At 38.0% G+C, this 23,546-nt stretch overlaps 1 long non-coding RNA gene across 1 annotated transcript in view; it reads left to right on the top strand.

Moving 5' to 3' along the window:
* Positions 1–271: 271 nt before the first annotated feature.
* Positions 272–23,546, top strand: part of LOC137503173 (uncharacterized) — a 65,809-nt gene continuing 42,534 nt past the window's right edge. Inside the window, exons 1-2 of the long non-coding RNA XR_011019085.1 lie at positions 272–315; positions 7,197–7,292. This is a non-coding gene — a long non-coding RNA (uncharacterized lncRNA). The remainder of the gene's footprint in view (positions 316–7,196; positions 7,293–23,546) is intronic.

Here is a 23,546-nt window from a genome sequence, read left to right as displayed (position 1 = left end):
CTTTCTCTGACATAAGGAGTGAGCAAGAATAATAACACCTTTCTCAGTACAGACTTTGGTTATAACAATTCTCTACTGGAAGAAATCTTCCTTAAACATTAGTGAAATTCCGAAAGTACCTGTAATACTGGAAATTAATGAATTAACATGCTCATTTATTAATGACTGTATTTGTGGATGTGTGTTATGAGCATACCTAATATATCTTATTTTCCACAGGAAAATTTCGAAAATGTATCAGAAGTGATAGCTCTGAAAGAAGAAGTTAAATCAGAGTTAACCGAGCCAGAGTCATCGCAGGAAAACTCTCTTGAGGTAATGTACATAATTTGATAAGCCATCGTCAGATAATGGAAATGGGTAAAAAATGGCTCAACAGATACCGGGGTTTGATCCATCTTTTTAGTGCACATGATTGATAGTCCTACTGATAATATACTTTTTATGAGATTGACTGTTTACATACCTAGTTTTCACTTTTCCTTCAAGTTGTTCCGCGATCATGCGTTATGAATTGTGTAGCAGTTAGGATTATTCCAAAGACCTCTGCTCTATGTCATTTGGTAGCTGGTAACATTCCTACTAATAATTTTGAATTCGTAAATTAGTTTTGAACACCAAGTAGCTGAAAGATACATTCTTTTTATACTGTTACAGGATGTTTTACTAGTTATTCCAAATGAAACACCTTTGTTGTCTTATTGATTATATTAATTATTGTTTTCTAAATAATACAGTAATTTGTTGATACAAGTTGCAGGTGATAAGCTTGTTTACTGTGATTGTTCGCTTGTATACTACACACATTGTAGTCATCCCTTGGCAAGTGAAAAGTATTCTTTTTCTCCGTAATGTGGTCTGTGATGGTACTAGTCCATTGTGACTTATAATATTTGTACTGTGAGGTGCACCTCAACCCCGTACATGTAAAAGAAGCGCCTTAAGGAACACTATCTATCAAACAAAACTTGAAACCGCTAATGCATAACTGAATAACTGAGTAATATGTTATTTTAAAGTGTCCTAAACTGACTGGATATCTTTGTTTTGTTTTTGTGTACATCAAAAAGTTTGAATTTTTCTCCGTAGATATCCCTACAAAAAGCTGGGGTAATGCACTCTGGTGCAAGGTGGAATAATTAATGATTTAAAGAAGTTTTGGGTTTATAAATTTCCTCAACTAAATTGACTTTCATTTATTTTGATACTTCAATGTTTTGCAACACTTCCTTCTCATCCCGCCAGCTTTGAAGTCTGGCCAATCACAAATTTTCTGTATTTATTTTTCAGCCAATTATAAGCTTCTTGTAACTTTTTGAGTATCAAAAAAATGGGAGGGTGTGGTTGGATTTAGCCCAGAGCCTTCTCGGACCTACCCCTTGGGTATAAAAGCCGCGGCCTTTTCTAATTACCTTGTCTTTCTCTCGTCAAATTTCTGAGTGTGTGTGTTAAGACAGGAGGAGGGGTGCCTAATTCTTTGGCAGGCAGAACGTCAACCCAGGTAATGCCCACCAGTTTTCTATATCTGTAGCTATCTCCTCAAACTCACAGCTGTTTTCACAAATGTAAACTTTCATTCTGCTAATGTAAAATTTTATACAGACTTGAACTGTAAATTGGGGTTGGAGAGTGTGTTTCCCTCTCAAAATCCCCTTCAGTTTATCTTGAGGTGACTACGATTTTGTAACTTTTTTTCTCCTGTAAATCACTCATTAACTTCTCTTTTGCGTCACCTCAGTTGTGTAGAATTTGTCTCTGCATCATCGGGCCACAAGCCCAAGTAGGGTTTCAAAACTTGGTTTTCAAGGAGCACAAGTTTACGACTGCATACATTTTGAGTTTGGGACAGTAATATAACCTGTTGTTCTTTTCCGTGAAGACCCAGTAGTATGGGTACTAGATACCACTGTGTTAGAGATGCCAGAAATTGTAAGGTTTTGTTTAATGTTTCCTTAAGTCGGCTGTAAGGAATTGGGAGCACAGCCTCCTTTGTTGAATTTAAAGAATATGTAAACTCTTGTCTGATATTGGTGCAATTTTGAGTGGGGCCTTTGGGAGGCTGTATGTGTAACCTTTGGAGCAAGGTGCTCTTGAACTGTGTCTTGGGAGATATCTCTCGTTATCTAACCAAACACAACATTTGTGATGTTGTAAACTTGTAAATTGGAGCTGGAAGCTCAAAACTTGTAATTTCCAACCCTTGGATTTCTATTCTTGTTTGTTATTTTGTCCTGACATTTTGTTCCTTGACCTAGTGAAGAATTTTGTTAAATTTGAGATCTGAAAAGAAATATAACCTTTGTTTTTAAATTTTAAATTAATCTTCGATATCGTAGATAGACCCATTCAAGCTGACATTTTCTTTCTACTCTCTGAGTTCCACAGGTAATCTCGCAGCAATATTACTTAAACATGCGATGAATAAATAAGCCATTCAAAAGTTATCTTGCCTTTCTGTTTCATACTTTATACGGGATAGTGTTTGTGAATAGGCCTTGTATGTTCACCATTACTCACCTAAACATTCGTTACATGAATTAATTCATCATTACCAGGATGCACATTTGATCACTGTCATCATCCACTTCATAGCATGCATGTCATCATCTTTCAGTATGACTATGTTGCTATGGGGTATTTCATTACCCATTTATTGAGATATTCGGTTCACCATCTCTTGCAGGAGTTCTGGGTTAGCTACTGTAAGTATAGCCACGTGGGGAAGGTTGTGATGAGAGAGGAAGTATAATCATGACCAGAGAGTGTAGTAATTGGCTCTCCTATAAGGAAATGGGTTGTAGTTAGGTAAGAAGTGTCAAAAGATTCATCATTTACTTTTGGTGAGAGGATGTATGTGTTTCAAGAATGGTCCATTCTTTGTTGGTGAAGCGATAAGAATTCATCACTTGTCTGGTGCGTTAAATCAGACTCTTGACAGCTGCTTCCTCGATTCCACCAAAGTGTGGTGTTGCAGGAGGGATGAAATGCCACGTCAGTCCCATGCCTTCAGTTGTGCGAAGAGTTGGTTTTCTGAGGGTTGTTTTGCAGGAAGGCCTTGATTTCTGTAGCTGCTCCAAAGAAGTTTGTGCCATTATTGCTTTAAATGTTCAGGGGTTGACCTCTATGAGAACTAAGTTGATCAAGAAGATGTACAATATTATAGGGAAGGATCCACCTTTCAATACTCTGTAGTAAGTTGAACTAAAAAGTAGTTACAACCTGTTTATTGGGACTGGTTTCAACACATTTCAAGTGTCATCATCAGCCAATTAGCGAAGATCTTAAAACAACTAATATATTGAACACAGGCAATAAATTAACATTGTATCATATCGTAGCAATTCAGTTAATGTTCAAAACACAATAATCACAGTCAAGAGAGTAAACAGAACATCACTATCTTGCGCCGAAAACAAATATAGTTGAAGTTCATAAGCAGATCAAGTATGCACTTATGTAAAGTCGTTGCTAGGCAGGTCTTGTAGGCATTTGTTTCTCCGGCCGAAGAGTAAAAGGTGACGTGAATGAAGTCTTAGGAAAACAGTGTAGGATTTAATTTAGTCAAATTCAAAGTGGATATATAGGTTTAAAATAATTTAAAACGTTAAAAAAGAATAAAGCCAAATAAAAATATATTAAAAAATAGGAAGAAATAATGAAAGAAATACGAGGTTCAACTCGAAACAACTTGCCGTAGTAATTGAAAAAGAAATGATAAATAGAGAAAGGGGGTGGGGAACGTTTATTAGAGGGTGGTGATGGTGGTGGTGGTTGTGGTTATTGTAATTAGAGGAAATACAATTGGGCAACAATCCTTTATATAACACAAATTCGAGGAAAAAAGAGAAAGAGAACCGACACTTCGAAAAATGAAGATATCGGTTAAAGGAAGAGAAGGGCCACGAAGGGCATGAAAATGAAAGACTCCCTAGCCCTCGCAAACCTAATAGCATCGGGGTCGGAAAAGAACAAGAGTTGACCAAGGGAGGTCGGACAGGATAGATGAAAGTGAGGAGCCTGGCACAAGTAAGTGGAAGCAATGCCAGGGCTCAGCTAAGGGCCCCGTGGTCGCCAACCCACGCTCCGAAGTTCAGAGCCCCTTGGAGGGGGAGGGGGGAGAACTAAGGAGGATCAAGGGGGTGTTGCGGAAGGGGAAAGTGGCATGAGAGGGTATTGTGTAAATTGTGAAAGATTGATTCCTTATTTTTTGACTTCAGGTTATTTAAAAAGGAGATGAGAAAATCGAAAAGGGCATTGGGTTTCTCAGAAATATCATTCAGATTAAGATTTGGATTGAAAAACAGGTCAAGGTGTATAAAACAGTTTTCGGTGATGTCTAGGAGAGGGCCTTTATTTAGAGTGCTGGGAATTTCGATATCCTGGTTTATTGTAGTGATAGCATGTTTTGTGTCATGTATGTGTTGTCGCAACTTCAAAATTAGGTACTTTGAACACGTTAATGCAATAAAGCACAACAAATTTTCGGCAGTGGGACAACACATACATGACACAAAACATGCTTTCACTACAATAAACCAGGATATTGAAATTCTCAGCACTCTAAATAAAGGCCCTCTCCTAGACATCACCGAAAACTGTTTTATACACCTTGACCAGTTTCTCAATCCAAATCTTAATCTGAATGATATTTCTGAGAAACCCAATGCCCTTTTCGATTTTCTCATCTCCTTTTTAAATAACCTGAAGTCAACAAATAAGGAATCAATCTTTCACAATTTACACAATACCCTCTCATGCCACTTCCCCTTTCCACAACACCCCCCTTGATCCTCCTTAGTTCTTCCCCCTCCCCCCCAAGGGGCTCTGAACTTCGGATCGTGGGTTGGCGGCCACGGGGCCCTTAGCTGAGTCCTGGCATTGCTTCCACTTACTTGTGCCAGGCTCCTCACTTTCATCTATCCTGTCCGACCTCCCTTGGTCAACTCTTGTTCTTTTCCGACCCCAATGCTATTAGGTTTGCGAGGGCTAGGGAGTCTTTCATTTTCATGCCCTTCGTGGCCCTTCTCTTCCTTTAACCGATATCTTCATTTTTCGAAGTGTCGGTTCTCTTTCTCTTTTTTCCTCGAATTAGTGTTATATAAAGGATTGTTGCCCAATTGTATTTCCTCTAATTACAATAACCACCACCACCACCACCACCCTCTAATAAACGTTCCCCACCCCCTTTCTCTATTTGTCATTTCTTTTTCAATTACTACGGCAAGTTGTTTCGAGTTGAACCTCATATTTCCTTCATTATTTCTTCCTATTTTTAAATATATTTTTATTTGGCTTTATCCTTTTTTAACGTTTTAAATTATTTTAAACCTATATATCCACTTTGAATTTGACTAAATTAAATCCTACACTGTTTTCCTAAGACTTCATTCACGTCACCTTTTACTCTTCGGCCGGAGAAACAAATGCCTACAAGACCTGCCTAGCAACGACTTTACATAAGTGCATACTTGATCTGCTTATGAACTTCAACTATATTTGTTTTCGGCGCAAGATAGTGATGTTCTGTTTACTCTCTTGACTGTGATTATTGTGTTTTGAACATTAACTGAATTGCTACGATATGATACAATGTTAATTTATTGCCTGTGTTCAATATATTAGTTGTTTTAAGATCTTCGCTAATTGGCTGATGATGACACTTGAAATGTGTTGAAACCGGTCCCAATAAACAGGTTGTAACTACTTTTTAGTTCAACTTACTACGGAGTATTGAAAGGTGGATCCTTCCCTATAATATTGTACATCTTCTTATTTCTCTATTCAATACGGAACAATCATGAAGTTTTTAACTTTAAAAGTTGATCAAGTGTGGAGAGAAATGTTGTGGTGAGATAAGGTATCATGTCTATGTAGACAGCCTTGGTAGCTAGGCAGCCTGGTCTTGTTCAGTTTCACACAATTTATTTATATGAACTGGGCCAGCACAGTTTATTCTAGTTTTAAGGAATGGGTATGTCGGTGTTAAAGGCACCATTTGTGTATTTTTCATTAATTATTCCTCTATGTAGCACTTTGACTAGAGTAATCAGGATCCTGATTTTTATCCCCCAGGCATGAGATCACGGCTGATGATGCCCATGCAATGGGCGAAACATAAATTAGTATGGCACGATGTGACACCTGAGACGTGTATGTGTGTGGCTTCTTTCGGTTCCCCTTTCTGAAGAGATCATAAGCTTGTCTCTCAGAGTGTTGAGAGCCAGGATGAAGTAGTCCAAGGTGTTCTGCCATCATAATTATATTTGTGAGGTGATACAGAATTTCTAATGTTTCCAGTGCACTTGTATTGGAGTATTGTGCAGTCATCCAATGACAAGATGATGGCCTTCTTGATCTATGATTGGATTAATAGTCTTTATACGAGTTGTTAGTTTCCTGCACAATATCAATATAATATTTGTGTGCAGGGTTCAACTCCGATACAAACAGTGGACTTTAATTTCACTCCGTGGGTTGTTTACAACAATCTCAGACAGTTATATGTTACAAATCTCATGACTGGTCCATATTGAAATGTACATTAATTCAACAATGTTACAAAAGTTTATTGAAATCCACGTATTCAATACGCATAGGGATCTTAAAATGAAGATTTATATATTGTAATACTAATTTATGGGGACATGTTTCGCCCATTGTTTGGGCATCATCAGCCGTGATCTCATGCCTAAGGGATTAAAATCACGATCCTGATTACTCTAGTCAAATTGTTACATAGATTACCGTGTGTTATAAAAAGGAGGAAACTTGTAAGTTCACAAACGACAATTTACACAATAAAGATACATCTAAAAAACATTTGATAGGAGGATGTGAGTATGTGTTATAAGTGTGGTCCATTCTTTGTTGGTGAATTGATAAGTATCCATCACTCTTCTGAGGTAATATATCAGACTCTTGACAGTTGCTTCCCAGATTCCACCAAAGTGTGTTGCTCTCAGGAGGGGTGAAATGCCGTGTCATTCCCATGCCTGCGGTTGTGTGAAGAGTTGGTTTTCTGAGGGTTGTTTTTCAGAAAGGCCTTGATTTCTTTAGCTACTCCAAAGAAGTTTGTGCCATTATCGCTGTAAAGTAACTGTAATACTGGATATTAATGAAATAACATGCTCATTTGTTAGTGACTCTATTTGTAGGTGTGTGTTATGAGCATACCTAATATATCTTCTTTTTCACAGGAAAATTTTGAACATGTATCAGAAGTGATAGCTCTGAAAGGAGAAGTTAAATCAGAGTTAACCGAGCCAGGTTCGATGCAGGAAAACTCCTTGGAGGTAATGTACATAATTTGATAAGCCATCGTCAGGTAATTGAAATGGTTAGAAAATGGCTCCACAGATATCAATGTTTGACCCTTCATTTCAGTGCATATGATTGATAGTCCTACAGAAAATACACTTTTTTTATGAGATTGACCTTTTACTTACCTATTTTCACTTTTCCTTTGAGTTGTTCCATGATCTTGCGTTATGAATTGCACAGCACTTAGGATTTTTCCAAAGACCTCTACTCTTTAGCATTTGAGAGCTGGTATCATTCCTACTAATACTTTTGAATTCGTAAATAGTTTTGAACACAAAGTGTTTATAAGGTATATTGTTTTGTTACTGTTACATGATATTTTACTAGTTGCTTCCAAATGAAACACCTTTGTTATCTTATTGATTATATTCATTATTGATTTCTAGATAATACAGTAATTTGTTGATACAAGTTGCTGGTGATATGCTTGATTACCGTGAGCGTTCGCTTAATATACTACTCACATTGTAGCCATCTCTTGGCAAGTGACCTAATGTGGTCTGTGGTGTTACTTGTCCATTGTGATTGATAATTTTACTTAAACATACAATGGAATATATAAGCCATTCAAGAGTTATCTTGCTTTTCTGTTTCATACTTCATAAGGGATAGCGTTTGTGATAGGCCTTATAATTTCACCATTACTCACCTGAAAATTCGTTGCATGGATGAATTCGTCATTACCAGGATGCACATTTGATCACTGCCTTTGTCCACTTCATAGCATGAGTGTCATCTTCTTTCAGTATGACTATGTTGCTATGGGGTACTTCATTGCCCATTTATTGAGATATTCATTTCACCATCTCTTCCAGGAGTTCTGGGTTAGTTGCTGAAGATATTTCTATGTGGGCAAGGTTGTGATGAGATGGGAAGTTTAATCATGATCAGGGAGTGTAGTAATTGGCTGTCCTATAAGGAAATGGGATGTAGTTAGTTAAAAAGTGTCAAAAGGGTCATCATTTAGCTTTGGTGATAGGATGTGAGTATGTGTTGTAAGAATGGTCCTTTCTTTGTTGGTGAAGTGATAAGAATCCATCACTCTTCTGAGGTGTTATATCAGACTCTTGACAGCTGCTTCCTAGATTCCACCAAAGTGTGATGATGCACAAGGGATGAAATGCCACGTCAGTCCCATGTCTGCAGTTGTGTGAAAAGATGGTTTCTGAGGGTGGTTTTGCAGAAAAGCCTTGATTTCTGTAGCTGCTCCAAAGAAGTTTGTGCTGTAATTGCTGTAAATGTTCAGCGGTTGACCTCTATGAGAACTAAGTCTGTAAAGTGCAGAGAGAAATGTTGTGGTGAGATCAGGTATCGTGTCTATGTAGACAGCCTTGGTAGCTAGGCAGTCTGGTCTTGTTTGATTTCTCACGATCTTTCATTAGAATTTGGCCAGCAGTTTTAAGGATTGGGTAATTCTGGGTTACAGGCAACGTTTGTGTATTTCAGATTAATTGTTCTGAGGTATCTGCATTCATCATAGAACACTTGAGATGTGTATGAGTGTGGCTTCTTTCTGTCCCCCTTGTTGATGAGATCCTAAACTTGTCTCTCAGAGAGTTGAGTGTCAGGATGAAATAGTTGAAAGTGTTCTGCCATCATAATTATATTTGTGAGATGATACAGAATTTCTAAATTTTTTACTCCACTAGTATTGGAGTATTCCACCGACAAGAAGATGGCCTTCTTGATCTATGATTGGATTTATAGTTTTTATACTGTATGAGTTGATAGTTTCCTACACAACATTAATCTAACATTTGTGTAGAGGGTTCAACTCCTATACGAACAGTGGACCTTATTTTCACTCCATGGGTTGTTTACGACAATCTCATGACGGGTCCGTATTGAAATATACATTATTTCAACAATGTTACAAAAGTTTATTGTAATCCTCGTATTCAATACGCATTGGGATCTTAAAATTAGGATTTATATATTGTAATACTAATTTAAGGGGACATGTTTCGCCCATTGTTTGGGCATCTTCAGCCGTGTTCTCATGCCTAAGGGATAAAAATCAGGATCCTGATTACTCTAGTCAAGGTGTTACATATAGGAATGTGTGTTATAAAAATGAGGAAACTTGTAAGTTCACAAACGACAATTTACAGAATTAAGACACGTTAAAAAAAATTTGGTGAGACTATATATGTGTTATAAGAGTGGTACCTTCTTTGTTGGTGAAGCGATAAGAATCCATCACTTTTCTCAGTTGATGTATCAGACTCTTGACAGCTGCTTCCCAGATTCCACCAAAGTGTGGTGCTGCAGGAGGGATGAAATGCCATGTCAGTCCCATGCCTGCAGTTGTGTGAAAAGTTGATTTTCTGAGGGTTGTTTTGCAGAAAGGCCTTGATTTCTTTTGTTGCTTCAAAGATGTTTGTGCCATTATCACTGTAGGTATTCCCTACAGCCAGCCGCACATAAGCTCAATGTTCCGCCCATCTCCTCTCCTCCTCCACACCCCCTCCCATCAATATCACACAGATACAATACTAGAAGTGCTACTGTCATTGGTTCTGATGCTGCAAAGGCAACTAGTTCCCACCAGAAAGGTCGATGGTGTGAGTAATTTTATACACAGCATTTTTCGTCAAATTTTACCCTTTTTGCTCTAATCTTAAAAATCCTTCTAGCCTCCTCTCATTACAGATTCTTCACCACACATCCCTCAGTATTCGATTTCAACATTGAAGCTGTAGCCAACATCTAGCACAAGCATTCCCATTCGACTAATAGGACATCACATCAGCTAGTAAAGACACACACAGCAACACACAGACATGATCCTTTTTACACATTTTCAACAAAAATAAGAAAACTGTGGCCTCACCAAACAAATACGGGATTAACAGGGTGTCCACCCATATGGAATACCGGTAACTGGGGAATGTGAGGGAATTCCAGAAATAATGGGAAAACCAGGAAATGTCCCCCAATTCAGAAAATAATCTGGAAATTCCTTCTTCTGCCAGATAAAATGGACATACCTTATTTGTCCATTAATAGAAACACATTCTTCAATTTTTGTAAGATTAATCTTGGGCATGTCTTTTATCCCAGGAATAAATTGTGAAGAAACCTGAATAAACATTAACAAAACCAAGTGTGATCGCGAATATTTTTTTTTTTGCTAGGGGTTTTATGTCGCACCGACACAGATAGGTCTTATGGCGACGATGGGATAGGAAAGGCCTAGGAGTTGGAAGGAAGCGGCCGTGGCCTTAATTAAGGTACAGCCCCAGCATTTGCCTGGTGTGAAAATGGGAAACCACGGAAAACCATCTTCAGGGCTGCCGATAGTGGGATTCGAACCTACTATCTCCCGGATGCAAGCTTACAGCCGCGCGCCTCTATGCGCACGGCCAACTCGCCCGGTGATCGCGAATATGAAGTAACCGATATCTTCAGTAGCTATATGAATAGCATATGGCATGCAGTAGCGACTATGTTCGATCGAATTTTCAACATTTTGATCTGCTTACTATTGTATATTCTGTGTTGTTGGGGAATGGTGAGGCCTATATTGTGTTCTCAGTTTTCTAATTGCTTAAATGTATGGCTTCCACAGCAAAATATGCATATAGACAAAATTCCACTACCCAACAAATGACTGTGTTTGTTTACTATGTAATGATGTGTGCGATAGTCACTACCTCATAAAATGTAAAAAGAGAAAAGACACTGACTCAATGCAGGAAAGTGTGAAATTCGCTTTAACTTAATACTCCTTCGAGTGCTCATTATTATTATTATTATTATTATTATTATTACAATTATCAAATGTGCTGATGTAGGTAAACCTTGTGTAAATAAGACCAGCAATGTGACACTGTTCGAGTCGCGCCATGTTGAGTTTCTAACCTGTCTGATGAAATGGATGGTGACGGGCATCAGTGAGTGAGGCTCCACAGTAATCAAGTGATTTGAAGGTGTTGTACATCAGTGGAAGTGATAGAAACTTGCGGAAGTGTTACGTTTGTATTTACGAATCGATATACCCATATTTTTTGTCGGTGTTGATCTTTTTCTTCCAAATTTGCAATGTAAAGAAAATGGGGAAACAATGGAGTTGGAAGCCCAGCCACTACCAGTGCTGCCAGCGTAGACTGCCTCGTGAAGTGCGTGCTGGATGATTTCAATAACTCGGACAGCTTCTTTGAAAAAATTGTGCAGGCCATTTCGACTCGCATGACACAACTGGTTATAAAAGAATTTGAAAAGAGTTTAAATTTTAATATCGAAGCATTTTCAGAGTTAACTGAAGAACATGGTAAGAAGGAGGCAGAAATCTGCAAACTGAAGGAGGATATGTAGGGGAGACCGGGGCAAGTTGACGATGCTAAGCTTTGGGAGGTCGTATGTTGAACAAGATTATTCAAAATCATTTTTATTCACACTTAATGCATACATTACACTATACTCTGTTATATTATGACCTTATAATTACACTCTTGAAAGATGTTCCAAAGTAATTAAATAAAATTCATAACTTCAGCAAATTCTCCATCTTGCCCCAGTGGCGGTGCAAGTTGACGAACCTGTCGGGGTAAGATGACGAAAAATCCAAACCTATTCTAACCTACACAAAATTTTGTAATATAGCTTGAAATGGTATTTAGTATACACACATGGACAATGTCACTATAAACATCACTTTCATGGTTATATATTTCTATAGTTCGGCACTTCAATATCAAAGTTTTAAGATCTCCTTTGATTGTAGAGAATTTAACAGTAATCACACATAAAAACTCCTCCTTCATAACTAGAACACTTCTCATGCCACCATTCACTACATCTACTACACTGAATCCAGTCTTCTTCTGGGGGATCTACATAAGTTACACTGCACACAGGGCACTCATATCTGTTCTTGTCCTTAGGAAGCAATGTAGATGTGAAAAGAGGGCTCTTTTCTGCCAGTTTCTTCTTCTTTCTTTCCATTTCCTTAGTTTCTTTGCTTCTCTTTTCTTCTTCTCTTCGTAATAATATGTCTTTTGTAGGGGTACTTGTTATGACTGATGCTGATCCAGCTTGCCTTTTCCTGGTCGTTGATCTCTGAGCTTTTGGCAAAGGCATCAGGTCATAGATGGAAGTGCTCGTAGAGGACTTCAATTGATTTTCTTCGTCCTGCCGAGAAGAAGGTCCTGGTTGCGGTGTAGGCAATGCTGCTTCTTGCTTTGAGTTGTCATGTTCTGTTGAGATTGTAAGATCTGGCGAGTGAGTGGATGGATCAGACTCTGTGGAAGGCACTGGTTCTTCTGGTAAATCTCTCTCTGTCGTAGCTGCGGGAGCATAGTCGCCTTCATCAAATACTTGTGGGTTGAATGGCTCGATTCCAGTTGCTTCGAAACCTTTTATGGCATTGCTTACAGTCGCTGTTTTTGTGTAGGCTCCAGAAAAAACTCTTGCAATGTTTCGATCATTTATGTGATGTCCAGGATGAGACACCAGATAATTGTCACAAGCCTGCGAGTAAGCCGTCTTCAGGGGTCCAAAGAACGACACATCAAGTGGCTGCAGTCTGTGGGACGTATGTGGTGGCAATCCAATCATGACGATTCCTTTTTCTCGACAAAAATTGACTGCCTGTAAAGAAATGTGTGAACTATGGTTGTCCACAATCAGTAAAACAGGATCACTTTTACTGGGCTTTATATGATTCACAAAATTTTGTAAGTAAACAACAAACAGATCACTATTCATCCAACCTGTTTCATTTGCGTGTCCAACAGATCCAGGAGGAAGACCACTCAGTAGCTCTGGTTTCATCCTTTTTCTTGGAAAAACCAAAAATGGTGGGACATACTGTCCACTGGCACTCATGGCACAAACTAGAGTGATATTTTTGCCCCTGTCTGCGGACGTAATTTTAGCTACACGTCTAGTACCTTTTGGAGAGATCACTTTTGGTTGTCTATTGGGCACAGTGGAAAGACCTGATTCATCCGCATTGAATATCGCTTGTGGCGCAAAACCATATTTTAGGCGAATTTCTCTTAATATTGAATAAAATTTGTGCACTGCAGCCTTATTGAAACCCATCATACGCCCTATAGAGGTTGCTTCAGGAGTTCTCATCGTAAAGTTGAAGTTCTTCAAGAAGTTAGTGAGCCAATCTTCTCCTGCCATTCTTGTTACGTTGTTGAACGGATGAGCAATGTTGTTCGTCTCAGCGAAATCATACACTAATCTCCTGCACTGTATTTTGGTCATTCCAAAAAGTCTCTGATTTATTTATGTAAGATATCATTGTAATTCTAAAAGCTGTTCATGTGAAAATGTGTTGCGAAACCTTCCCCCATGCACCGGCAAATCTTTGTCAGCTGTATTTTTCTAACGTCTCAGTGTAGCTTCCGGAATGCCATGTAAAGATGCAGCAGCGTTACATGACATTCCTTCTCTTACTGCTTGGAGGGCTGCAGTCATATATTCTTCACTCCAACTCCTCCTTTCCGTTTTGCGTTTATAATTTCTAGGCATGTCTGAAAATATGAATAAAATCATACCTAAATATCTGCTATTACTGTAATAATAATAATGATAATAATAATAATAATAAGAAGAAGAAGAAATTAAAACAATGATCAGGGAAATTCAGCTATTAAAATGCCATTCATTTTCACAGTCGATAGACGTGGGGCAAGATGACGAACTCGTCAACTTGCCCCCGCCATCTTGCCCCAGGTGTTCTTTCTTATGTATAGTATTTTTCCACTGAACAAGGGATTAAATTCTATAACATCCTCCACAAACCAAAAACGTCAGTACATGTACTAACAAAATACTATCGTAACAATTTACGTAGCTCACACTATATAATCCCGAAACCTTTTTGAATTTACCTTGAATATTATAACACTGACGCACGAAACATACCTTCACCCTCAGTGACCACTCTCAGACTGAATGGAAAGTTCCGTTGCAAATAGCTTATAGCGGGCGAGGGTGGCACTCAAGGACACAGGGTAGCCAACAATTTCGGTAGGTAACTAAAGGAGTTATTTGCCATTAGTCATCTTGCCCCGTTCGTCAACTTGCCCCGGTCTCCCCTATGCCAAGTGCAATTCATTGGAGCAGTACAAAAAGAGAAATAATGTAAGAAATTTCGGCATCCCTGAATGTTCGAACGAAAACTGTGATGAACTAGTGCTCAACGTGTGCAAAGTAGTAGGAGCAGATGTTATACATAATGACATTGATAGGTGTCACAGAGTAAGACCTTGATTACCAGAGAAAACAAGGCGTATCCTAGTGAAATTTGTGTCTTATCGGTCACAGCAGGATGTCTTCACTAGGAAAACGAAACTGAAAGGGTTATCCACAACAATCCATGAAGATCATTCGGCTATCAGAATGTCCATCTTGAAGACAGCAATCCAGTGTTTTGTTCTTACAAACACTTGGACTGACTCAGGAGACATCGTAATCAAGAAAGCGGGCAGGATGGAATTAAGAGTGTGCCAGTTAAAGGAACTTCCTATGGCATAAGCTTCTGTTGCAGTGCTGCCTTATCACTTGACAATGTGAGTCAACTCCCATGCTTTACCTAAGTCGCAGCTGAGAAGCTAGCTTTTTTATTTTTTTCAACTAACCTTATCCATCTATCTAGGTATCTTTCATCTATCTACGTATCTATCCATTTACCAAATTTATTTATCTATTTATCTAAATATCTATTCACTTATCTGTTTTCTTATCCTACCACCTGTCCATCCACTTACTCTTTAATAAAATTTTCCTATCTGGATCTAATTTAAGTCGGGCCTCTGTATTACGTCTACATAGATCTAACATCAACACTACATAGAGTAAGCTCCTACTTGAGTATTCTGTACACCTAATCTGCTGTTGCACGTTATCACTATTATTATTATTATTGTTATTAATATTATTATTATTATAATTATTATTATTATTATTATTATTATTATTATTATTATTATTATTATTATTATTATTATGATTATTACTCACAATTTAATTATCTAAAATACATAAATTGCTGACCGTTCTTAGGATGTAGTCGCATGTTGTTTTCTAGTTAGTTTCATTTTAGCAGTTGTTTATGCATACCACAAACAGCCGTAATCCCTGTGACCATAACAATACTTACCTTGTCACACTTCCCCTTCCCCACCCATCCCTTCAAACTGTCTACCTGCTAGTCCATTGACACAAACTCCACCCCTTGAAGCTACAACACACATTCTCCAGTCAGCCCTAAATAGACATAAAACCCAGTGGCGGCTGGTGGTTTAAAAGTTCAGTGGTGCACAATTTTTACTAATGATATATGATTACAGGCTAATTTTCAAATCTAGATACATCAACAATACTTTTTTATTATTAAAATAAAACAAACATTTTACATTTCTATTTTCAGGAATATTACTATAACGCATTAACATTTTTTCATTTAAAAACTCTTTTACCATACTGAAATGAAACACTGTGAGGTAGCCTAATTCCGGCATTGGAAAAATATCTTTTTGTAATGTATCTAGTTTCGAAATTAAACGTCGCATGGGCCTTCCCATTCGTTTCACCTCGGATTGTTCCTTGGCAGTCCGTTGCGGAAACGGCCTAGACATTAAAGACTGCACCGAATTCATGATCTGACAAAATACCACTAACTGATAAAAACGCACAATAATAAAAGCACACATGCTGACACGAAAGTTTACACAATGAAATCAATAAGCTACTTAGCTTGTACGCACATAACAAAGCTCACGACTATACTGAAAGAAATGGCGGTGTTTATTATCAAATTTAGAGACTTTAGTTATATATCCAGCCACGGCCGACTTGATGCTTCGCTCAAGCCAGGACGTATAGCTAGCTCCTTACGGAGTGCAGCGAGGGATCCAACCGACCGTGATCCAGCAGATGAACTTCCATCCGGTGTCGCTAGATGACACTTCTGTTCTATAACAGAATCTCACATTGAGCATCAACGGTCTCTAGCGACTTCGCTAATAGTTGGTTATGTAGGAGCACGGCCGGTTGGATTCCTCGCTGCGCTGCAAGGGGCTAGCTAGAGCGACGCATCAAGTCGGCCGTGGTAGGAGGAGCCAGGTTGATAAACCTCCATTTAAGCAATGTATAAGAAGCCACGCCTATCTTTTCCTCTCCCCGCGCACCCCTCTAGCAGCCTAAAAGCACAATTCTAGCAGCCCCGCACCCCTCGAGCAGCCCAAGTTTCATCCTACCTCAGGTTGACTTCCCGCTGCAAACTTTTCGGCTCCTGCAGTAAACATCTAAGAGTGCCGGCTTGTAAAGTACCGTGCAGTCAATATTTGCTCTTTCAAGCTCTTGAAAGGTTTGTCTTGTTGAATGAAAATACAGTAGTTGAGTAATCCAAATGATAAAACTTTACCTAAAATAAACATAAAAATTTAATGGGGGTAGCGCAAACCTGCAACCTTATGGAGAAACCGCCCCTGATAAAACTGCACTTGACATGTCACCTTAATGCCGAGAGTTTAGTTTCCCAAACTCGTATAGATGAAATAAAAGCGATTTTCATACCACTGTCCTTTGATATAATCTTATGCAGTGAATGTTGGTTGAAAGTCAAATATCAGGCTAGGAATCTGGAATTACCTGCCTACTGTCTTCTGAGGAATGACAGACTTGGCAAAGGGGGAGGTGGGGTCTGTGCTTTTGTCTCTTCGCGCTTGAAACTTCAAATTATCTGTCAGTCGCCTCAACAATATGAACGAAAACCTGAGGACATGTTCATAGTGATGCAGGTCTCTACTGTGAAATGCTTAGTAGGTGCTGTATACAAGCCGCATAAAGCTCGCCATCTGAAGGACTTAGAGACTGATTTTAACAGACTGTTACCTATATGCAAACATGTTATAATGATGGGCGACTTCAATACAAACCTTCTGTATCCTGATTCATCTGAAACCACCCATCTATTGAATACATTTCAGGCATGCATTATGGCGATCCTGCCACTTTCCCCCACTCAGCACACTAAAACCACACACATTACTGGACCTGATAGTAACGAACCACCCTGACAGTGTATTATATCATGGCCAGACGTCTGCTCCCAGACTGTCAGCCTATGACATTATCTTTATGTCTTACGCACTTCAGTGCCCCAGACATAAACCTAAGTACGTGACTTACAGAGACTCTAGCCGTATTGACAATGCAAACTTATTGGAATACTCTTTTTCGATGCTGTGGCAGGATATAACTCATAAAACTAACATTGACGACATGGTCACGACTTTCAATACCATGATACTACATACTTTTGACAAGCACGCTCCTCTATGAACAGCACGCATCTGTAAAAGACTCTCCCCGTGGCTAAATGATGATATTAGAGCAATGATGCCTAAGCAGGATGCAGCTCTTAGGAAATATAAACATTACTCGAAGGAGGAATCCTTATCTATTACAAACGACTACATAATAAAACGACTCAGACAGTAACAAACGCTCGACTACATTACTCCCATGACCTTATAAAACCCTACTATGACCCGCTACCTTATGGAAGTCAATGCGACTATTTGGCTTAAATAAACCGGACAAGGTAGACAATTTGGAGATTTCTCTTGATGAATTGAATGATCACTTTGTATCCTCCCATGTTCAATTAATCGAAGAAGCAAAAGAAAATATTTTGAGGGCAAATAACAACATACCACCCATAGGCAGAGATAAATTTTATTGTAGTTCTGTCTCACCCCTGCAAGGGAAAGCAGCTATCTTGCGAATTAAAACTAATTCCACAGGGGTGGACAATCTATGTATTATAAAGCTAAAGGAAATTCAATGCCATTATTACAGTATTGACATTCATATTCAACTTTTCCCTTCAAAACAGTGTATTTCCAAATGTCTGGAAAATGGCCCTGGTACATCCTTTACTGAAAATAATATCTCCTCCACTAAACTGTAACTTCAGACCTATTAATATACTGTCTATAACAGCCAAGAGACTCGAACACATGGTGCATAATCAAATCACGAACTATCTCAACGACCATGACATACTGGACCCACACCAGTGAGGCTTCTGCCGAAATCACAGTTAATGTACTACCTTGCTAAGCATGACTGAAAGGCAGGCTACTGATGAGCAAAAACTGACAATTCTAGTCTTATTGGACTTCAGCAACGCATTTGACTCTGTAGACCATGAGTTGCCCCTATCCATACTTTATCACCTAGAGTTCTCCTACATTACTCTGAAATGGATGGGAGCCTATTTACATGAACGTCAGCGTGCCGTTCTGTCTAGGTATATGACTTAGCTAAAGAGCTGACACATTGTAAATGTCACATTTATGCTGACAACATACAATTGTACATCCATGCAAAACCAACAGATGTTTTGAAAGCAATTGAGCAAATTAACATGGATCTAGAGGCCATAAGCAAATGGTCTTTCCAGCACGGACTTATTATAAACCCAAAAATCCCAAATCATTGCATTTGCCCATCCAAGACTTATTTCCAGTAATTACCACATGTCCATCCCTGATGTATGACTTCAGTATGAAGCTTTACCCTCTTGCAAGAGGGTAAACAATATCAGAGTGATCATTAACCAGCACTTCTCTTGGACGGATCAGGCAATATCTGTGTGTAGACGATTTTTTGCAATGTTGCACATATTAAACAATTTCAAATTTACTTTCCCGTTCAGTTTAAAGGTGAAACTATTTGAAGCCCTCATATTTCCAATATTCAATTATTGTGACGTAGTTTACACAGACATGAAAACTGAACTTCGAGATAAACTACAATGTGCACAGAATGCCTGTGTAAGATTTATATGTAATCTGAAATATTCAGATCATCTTACCCAGTTTTGCGTCGACATCGGATGGCTACGCCTTGAAAATAGATGAAAGCTGCATACCCTGACTTCATTGCACCAAATCTTTACCGTACAATCCCCATCCTACCTGTATGAACGATTTCATAGTCTCCCTGAACACCATGTTAAGAACATCAGAGCGCTGAGCTCAACATTGTTCGCTATTCCCAAGCATAGATCCTCAACCTACAATTCCTTCACTGTTGTGGCCATCTGTGAATGAAACTTCCTTCTGCAGGGGGTCAGAGGGATATCAAACCTGGGAAGATATAAAAGTATGTGCTCAAAATATCTATGAAACAAGCTTGTAGTGCGACAGATTCCTTTTTCTTCATCTTCTTGTTCTCCTTCTCATCCTGTCCTTTCTTCTTCATTTTATTATTATTATTATTATTATTATAATATCATTCATCAATAGTATTAGAGAGTACTCAGCTGTGGTTCCCTGCATAGTTAACCTTATCCCGATCCCCATTTTTTAATGTTTTTGGCCAACAATAAAAATTTTAAAATTATAACATTTGTCAGTGTAATATATGTCTGGAATTGGACAAATTAATTGCAAGTATTAGGTTTGTCTGTATTATTATTATTGTTATTATTATTATTACTGTTGCAATTCGTTGTATGTTTTTTAGCAGTTATTATATTATTATACTTAGGAAATGTAAATTTATATTGTGTTTTATAATAGATATTTTATGTACAGTATGGTAGCACAGAAGCATAGTAATTTGTTTGTCTCTTTTTAATTCAGTATTCAGAAATTTTTATTTTATATTATTTATGTATTTCACTGGTTAAGAGTAAGACAGGGACACGTGTCCCTAACTTTGCCAGTTAAAATAAACCATATAGATCAATCAATCAATCAATCAATCTATATATCTGTCTATCTATCTATCTATCTATCTATTATGCAAGGTGTTCGGAAACTTGAGGCATGACTAGTGGCTTGTAATATCACGTGTAATTTCGTGAATACAGAACAAGATTTAAAATAAAGTGACATCACATTGTAAGATGAAAGTTGTTTTTTTGTTTTGGAGTTTTTGAAGCATGATTCTGTGTATTCAGTCTTGATCCAACCAGTCCCAAGCTGCCATTCATATCGACTTATATAGTTTAATTGCAATCTTGAAACCTGGCTGCCGACTATATTGTCTACAATACATCGCCATGAGGTTAAGCTACCTGGCTCGGCTTTTAAGGTATAGGTTTAATAGTCTTCAGTGTAGATGTAATTTTATTTATGTCCGTGTGTTGGTTAGTATATTGTTCGTCTGTGTACCATACCTCAGTATAGTTCATCAAAGACAAGTGAGAAGAATGTGACTCCGCAAAAATTGGTACCATGGTCTCAATCAGCCAAAACATCCTTCCTATGCCAGTCATTAGCTGCAAATAATTTATTTCTTTTATTTGTAATAATAATGTACGTATTCTTATTTTAGTGTCGGATATTGTTAGGAAGTGCATACACTATGTTAGTGATAGTGAAGTAGATACTCTTGTTTGGGATTTTTTTGCCTCTGTTTTTCCATTCCACATATTTGTCAACATTAGGTAGGTTATCTATAGCACGTTCAGTGACTTTCGAATTTTCAAGCCATCTTATAGCACAGTATTTCAAAGGAAGTACGTTTGAACCTGAATAATGTCTTTCAGGAACGTACGAAAACAAGAAGTGAAGTGCACGAAGAAACTCTGCAATATTCTACTGGGTTTCTTTTACTGGCATTTTATATGAATTGTGCATAGTATGCAAGCCACAAGGTCCAATGTTCACTAAAATAGGAGCATCTGGATCATCGTTTAATAAATTACCGATATCCTGAAGGAACTTTTTATTAACATTTGGACTATCCATTGAAATTTGTTAGAGTTCTTTAAATTGAGTCCTTGCAGTGCTTGCAAAAAAACATGTAATAAATTCTAGGAGGTAGAGTGACCAAGAAACACGGAATCAAAATAAGAAGTGCATGCCTCATTAGTATCAGGATTGAAACAGGAAACTACAAGATCCATTTGGCCCATCTGAGAAACTTTATTCAGTTACTCGTCAAACCCAATGGTGAAAAAACGTATGCACTTACTACACATCTCAAGAACTTGTTTATGAAAATAGGGAGCCAAACCATGAGTGATTGTATATGCAACTTTCATTCTGTGCATTTGAACTATTGAAGCAATTTCAGAGTCTGGAAACATTACAGGGATCATACGTACACTAGCTTCACTGGCTCGTAAATAATGGTGTTGCATGACAGTTTGCATGCACCATATAATGTCAGCTTTGGTTACTTGCTCTCTTGAAAGGTAATTCTGTAGACATCTATCCTCTCATGAACCTTCTGTAATGGAAGTAGAAGAAGAAGAAGTGGAGTCATAAGTGATAGAGTTCATTGTGGTAGCTATGGTAGGCAGAGGACAATTTGTGTTTGCAGCCAGGGTATTGTGGCCACTTTGTTGCTGAAAGAATTAGAAGAACAGAAGTTCAACAGTCTTTGGTGTCTATAGACAAAGGAATTTGTTCGCTGCAGCAGTCATCGTAATCAATTCTTTTAAAATCTTAAATTGAATTTAATTGGATAAAATTCAACTTCCCAGTTTCTAAATTTATTTTGCACATTAATTGCCCATTTATTTTTTGGATGTTAAGCTTTACAAATGTATTTTAATATTGCTGTCATAGCTGGAAACTCCTTTTATAATTTTATTTTTTGTCATTGTGCGACAGGGAAAAACTGGTTTTTATGTCTGGAAAACAGGGAAATTTCAGGGAATTTCAAAATCTGATTTTTATTCTTTAGGCATGAGATCATGGGTGGTGATGCCCATGCAATGGGCGAAACATGTCTTGTTAAATTAGTAAGACAAGATGTAAATCTTAATTATAAGAACGCTATGTGTACTGAATAGGTGGATCTCCAATAAACTTTTGTACCATTGTTGAATTAATGTGAGATAATTCGCAAACAGTATACAGCTACTCTCTATACCTTGTTTAATCTTGCAACTTTTATTATGAACAAATCACCATGCATGACTGTAAGAAGCATTAGTGGCATTTTTTGAATTGGGAGGTTAATTTGAACATTACGTTTTCATTTTGGGATAGTCCAGGGATCTTGATTCAACCATCTAGGACCATGGCAACAAACTGTATTGTTGATGATTATGTTCATTTGTCTTGTCACTAAGTCAGCATGTTTCCCCTATCCTTTTTTACTTGTTTCAATTTTTATGTGATAGGTAGCGTTCTTCAGTGCGCTTCATTTAAATGCACGGGGTTGAGGTGTACCTCCCAGTACAATTATCGTTATCAGTGTGTATGTGTTTTGGCACTTAATAGTTTAATTGCCTAGCTGAGTAGCTCAGGCGGTTAAAGTGCTGGCCTTATATTTCTTATTGTGCATGAATGTTGAGTATTCAGTACGTCAGCAGCTTGGTTCTTGAAACTTATTATTTCAAACTTTTCAAACGTTCAAGTGTAGTTATTAAGACGTAAAGCGAATTTTGTTGTTGTCGACCACCCCATGAAAGGAAGTCGAACTTGATGTGTTTCAATTAAACACACAAGCTTTTAATGTACAGTCATTTGGTTAGCATGCTCGTTTCATGCACGTGTGAAGAAGCCACTGGTGCGATTCCTAGTCTGGTCGGTGATTTTTTAATCTCTTCTGGCTCGAAGGTTTATTTGTTTATTATTTTTATTTATTGTCTTGTTTTGTATGGTGGGACTCAGGCTATGAAGCCTGCTATCCTGTCCGACCATACATACACCTACATGAAGAGTTAAATATCCACTAAATTATCTACAGTTTAATATCTTAAGGTATCAATTACATGTTTTAATTAATCTAATACTTAGCTATGATCTAATCCTACTATGTTATAAGAAATTATTATTATTCATTACCAGGTTTGACAGAGTTTCTTAAAGTGGAGGTGGTTTGACACGCTCCTAATTTCAGCAGGTAGGGAATTCCAAATTCGGCTGGCGGCGACTATAAATGATCTGCTGTAGCCAGTTGAGCGGTGAATGGGAGTGCTTAGTACTGCTGTGGATGATGATCTGGTAGGAATACTAGAAGGTGATGCTAGGTAATGGAATTGTGTGCCAAGCCTATCAAATGCGGGAGAAATATGGCTAAACCTTGGTATATCTGAAATAAATCGAACGCATGCGTTATGTGCCTTTTGGAACTTGATGGAAAGTGAGGCGTTCAGGTTACTGTATACTACGTCACAGTAGTTGAATATTGGCATTACTTTGGATAAGCACTTTTCTTACATTTTGGGGGAGTAAATCTCTGAGGTTTTTAAGGGAATGTAAGGAATAAAACACTTGCTGACATGTACC

The sequence above is a fragment of the Anabrus simplex genome, chromosome X (assembly GCF_040414725.1).
Source record: "Anabrus simplex isolate iqAnaSimp1 chromosome X, ASM4041472v1, whole genome shotgun sequence".
Lineage (NCBI taxonomy): Eukaryota > Metazoa > Arthropoda > Insecta > Orthoptera > Tettigoniidae > Anabrus > Anabrus simplex.
Note: the sequence above shows the minus strand (reverse complement) of the source record. Positions and strands in the feature narration are given on the sequence as shown.